Source organism: Arachis ipaensis, chromosome B1 (assembly GCF_059453495.1).
Source record: "Arachis ipaensis isolate K30076 ecotype BB chromosome B1, ASM5945349v1, whole genome shotgun sequence".
Taxonomy (NCBI): domain Eukaryota; kingdom Viridiplantae; phylum Streptophyta; class Magnoliopsida; order Fabales; family Fabaceae; genus Arachis; species Arachis ipaensis.
In genome coordinates this window covers 111,211,139-111,215,835 of record NC_142436.1, presented here as the reverse complement: position 1 = coordinate 111,215,835, position 4,697 = coordinate 111,211,139, and the positions used below count along the sequence as shown (strand labels likewise).

Here is a 4,697-nt window from a genome sequence, read left to right as displayed (position 1 = left end):
ATTATGAAGTCAGTAGGGATGTACAGGCCTTCAACCTTCACTAAGACATCCTCTACAAGTCCATAAGCCTGTTTCACTGATTTGTCTGCCATCTCTAATGAGATTCTTGCAGCTTGTACCTCAAAGATCCCTAGTTTCTCCATTACAGAGAGTGGCATGAGGTTTATACCTGAACCCAGGTCACACAGAGCCTTTTCAAAGGTCATGGTGCCTATGGTACAAGGTATTAAGAACTTTCTGGGATCCGGTTTCTTCTGAGGTAATTTCAGTTGAACCAAAGCATTCAGTTCATTGATGACCAATGGAGGTTCGTCCTCCCAAGTCTCATTACCAAATAACTTGGCATTCAGCTTCATGATTGCTCCTAGATACTGAGCAACTTGCTCTTCAACAATATCTTCATCCTCTTCAGAGGAGAAATACTCACCAGAGCTCATGAATGGCAACAGTAAGTTCAGTGGAATCTCTATGGTCTCTGTATGAGCCTCATATTCCTTTGGTTCCTCAATAGGGAACTCCTTATTGGTTAGTGGACGTCCATTGAGGTCTTCCTCACTGGAAATTACTGCCTCTTCCTCCTCTATAGGTTCGGCCATTTTGGTTATATTGATGGCCTTGCACTCTCTCTTTGGATTCTCTTCTGTATTGCTTGGGAGAGTACTAGGAGGGATTTCAGTAACTCTTTTACTCAGCTGACCCACTTGTGCCTCCAAATTTCTGATGGAGGACCTTGTTTCAGTCATGAAACTGAGAGTGGTCTTAGATATATCAGAGACTATGGTTGCTAAGTCAGAGAAGCTCTGCTTAGAATTCTCTGTCTATTGCTCAGAAGATGATGGAAAAGGCTTGCTATTGCCAAACCTATTTCTCCCACCATTATTTTTATTAAAGCCTTGTTGAGGCTTCTGTTGATCCTTCCATGATAAATTAGGATAATTCCTCCATAAAGGATTGTAAGTGTTTCCATAGGATTCTCCCATGTAATTCACTTCTTCCATTGCAGGATTCTCAAGGTCATAAGCTTCTCCTTCAGGGGAGGCCTCTTAGTACTGCTGGATGCAGCTTGCATTCCAGTCAGATTCTGAGAAATCATATAGACTTGCTGAGTCAATATTTTGTTCTGAGCCAATATAGCATTCAGAGTATCAATCTTAAGAACTCTTTTCTTCTAAGTCATCCCATTATGCACAAGATTTCTTTCAGAAGTATATATAAACTGGTTATTTGCAACCATTTCAATGAGTTCCTGGGCTTCTGCAGGCATTTTCTTCAGATGAAGAGATCCACCAGCAGAGTGGTCCAATGACATCTTGGACAATTCAGACAGACCATCATAGAATATACATAAGATGCTCCATTCTGAAAGCATGTCAGAAGGACACCTTCTGATTAATTGTTTGTATCTTTCCCAAGCTTCATAGAGGAATTCACCTTCCTTCTGTCTGAAGGTTGGGACTTCCACTCTAAGCTTGCTCAACTTTTGAGGTGGAAAAAATTTGGCCAAGAAAGCATTGACTAACTTTTCCCAAGAGTTCAGGCTTTCTTTAGGTTATGATTTCAACCATATCCTAGCTTTGTCTCTTACAGCAAAAGGGAAAAGCATAAGTCTGTAGACCTTAGGATTAACCCCATTGGTCTTAACAGTGTCACAGATTTGCAAAAATTCAGCTAAGAATTGATGAGGATCTTCCAATTGAAGTCTATGAAACTTGCAATTCTGCTGCATTAGAGAAACTAATTGAGGCTTAAACTCAAAGTTGTTTGCTCTAATTGCAGGAATTGAGATGCTTCTTCCATAGAAGTCGGAAGTTGGTGCAGTAAAGTCACCAAGCATCTTCATTGCATCTCCATTATTGTTGTTGGGTTCAGCTTCCATGTCTACTTCTTTTTCAAAAATTTATGTAAGGTCCTCTCCGGAGTGTTGTGCTTTATTAGCTTCTCTTAACTTCCTCTTCAGAGTCCTTTCAGGTTCAGGATCAGCTTCAACAAGAATGTTCTTATCCTTGTTCCTGCTCATATGAAAAAGAAGAGAACAAAGGGAGAAGAGGAATCTTCTATGTCACAGTATAGAGATTCCTTTATGTGAGTATAAGAATAGAAGAATAGAAGGATGAGGTAGAAGAAGAAATTCGAACACAGAGAGGGAGATAGGGTTCGAATTATGAGTGGAGGGATGTTAGTGAATAAATAAAATAAATAGAAAGAGATGAGAGAAAGAAAGAGAGAGAGAGTATTCGAATATTAATTAAAATAAAAGAAAAATATTTTTGTTTTTATTTTAATTATTAGTTAGAATTCGAAATTATTAAAAGAAATAACATAAAATTAGAATTTAAAATAATTAGTTAATTAAAAAGAATTTTGAAAAAGTGGTTGTTGTTTTCGAAAATGAGAAGTGAAAAAGTAGTTAGGTGGTTTTGAAAAAGATAAGAAATAGTAAACTTTTTAAAATTAAAACAAACAAGTCAAGTGGTTAATTGAAAAAGATTTGAAAATAAATTTTGAAAAGATAAGAAGTTAGAAAAAGATTTTGAAATTAAGTTTTGAAAAAGATATGATTGAAATTTATTTTGAAAAAGATTTGAAAAAGAAATTTAAAAATATTTGATTTTGAAAATTAATGTTGATGACTTGACTAACAAGAAACTAAAAGATATGATTCTAGAATTTAAAGATTAAACCTTTTTTAACAGGAAAGTAACAAACTTGAAATTTTTGAATCAAAATATTAAATGTTAGCAAAGTTTTCGAAAATGTGAGATAAAATTAAGAAAAAGATTTTCAAAAATTAATTTTTGAAATTCGAAGATATTAGGAAGAAAAATGAAAAAGATTTGATTTTTGAAAAGGATTTGAAAAGATAACATTTTTAAATTGAAATTTTGACTTGACTAACAATGAACAATTAAATTTTAAAAATTTTTTACCAAGTCAACCCAAAATTTCGAAATTTATGATTAAAATAAGGAAAGATATTATTTTTTATTTTTTTGAATTAATGAAGAAAGAGAAAAACAACAAAATGACACAAAACATAAAAAATTTAAGATCAAAACAAATAATGATTGCAAGAACACTTTGAATGTCAAGATAAATACCAAGAACACTTTGAAGATCAAGATGAATATCACGAACATATTTTTGAAATTTTTAAGAAAAGAAAGACATGCAAGACACCGAACTTAAAAATTTTTTAAACTTTAGACACTAATAATTCGAAAATGCATATAAAAAACAACAAAAAGCACAAAACAAGAAAAGTTAAAGATCAAACAAGGAAAATCATCAAGAACAACTTGAAGATCAAAGAAGAACATAATGCATAAATTTTCGAAAATTAAAAGCATGCAATTGACACCAAACTTAAAATTTGACACAAGACTCAAACAAGAAACACAAAATTTTTTGGTTTTATTATTTTATTAATTTTTTTGTATTTTCTTTTGTTTATTTTTCGAAAAATATTTGGAAAAAGAAAATAAAGAAATTCAAAATTTTTAATAAGAATTCCAGGATTTATGCAATGTTAGTCTAAAGCTTCGGTCCAAAAGAATTAGACATGCCCAAATGGCCAGCAAAGCTTCAGCATAACAATTACAGACATGTCCTTTCTACAATGGAAAGTGGAAACCTCAGTCCAAAAGATTAGACATGGCTTAATAGCCAGCCAGGCTTCAACATATCTCAAGAAGCTCTAGAATTCATTCTTAAAAATTTTTATGAATTTTTCAAAAACACATTTTTTATTTTGTATTTTTTCAAAAATAAAAATAAAAAGCTTAAACATAAAATAAAATTACCCAATCTAAGCAACAAGATGAACCGTCAGTTGTCCAAACTCGAACAATCCCCGGCAACAGTGCCAAAAACTTGGTGCACAAAATTGTGATTACATTTTTCACAACTCCGCACAACTAACCAGCAAGTGCACTGGGTCGTCCAAGCAATACCTTACGTGAGTAAGGGTCGATCCCACGGAGATTGTCGGCTTGAAGCAAGCTATGGTCATCCTGTAAATCTTAGTCAGGCGGATTCAAATGGTTATGAGGTTTTGATAATTAAAAGATAAATAAAACATAAAATAAGATAAAGATACTTATATAATTCATTGGTGGGAATTTCAGATAAGCGTTTGGAGATGCTTTGTTGCTTCTAAACCTCTGCTTTCCTATTGTCCTCATCCAATCATGCATGCTCCCTTCCATGGCAAGCTGTATGATCCTCTCAGATGAAAAATACCAGGTACGGTTTCTGCACAGCTAATCAACTGTCGAATTTCTCGTCTCGGATGAAAAATACCAGGTACAGCTACCGCACGGCTAATCATCTGTCAGTTCTCTCTAGCGTCAGAATAGAATCTCTCTATCCTTTTGCACATTATCACTGCGCCCAACATTCGCGAGTTTGAAACTCGTCACATTCATCCCGTCCCAGATCCTACTCAGAATACCACAGACAAGGTTTAGACTTTTCGGATCTTAGGAATGCTGCCAATTGGTTCTAGCCTATACCACGAAGGTTCTAATCTCACGGATTCGGATGCTCTGTTGTCAGGAGAGGTGATGCAAATCATGGATTAGAGACCCAAGAGAATATACTCTGGCTGCCATCCAATGATTACGTTGAACATCATGTAGACCGCTTGTGGTTGTCAGGCACGCGGATCTTGGCTAAGCGAGTAATGAAGATAGTGGGTG

The 4,697-nt window shown here is 34.7% G+C and overlaps 1 non-coding gene across 1 annotated transcript; it reads left to right on the top strand.

Moving 5' to 3' along the window:
• The first annotated feature begins 1,363 nt into the window (after positions 1-1,363).
• LOC148577924 (small nucleolar RNA R71) lies at positions 1,364-1,471 on the top strand. Its single transcript, XR_015902889.1, has one exon. It is a non-coding gene; the product is annotated as a small nucleolar RNA R71 (small nucleolar RNA).
• The last annotated feature ends 3,226 nt before the right edge of the window (positions 1,472-4,697 follow it).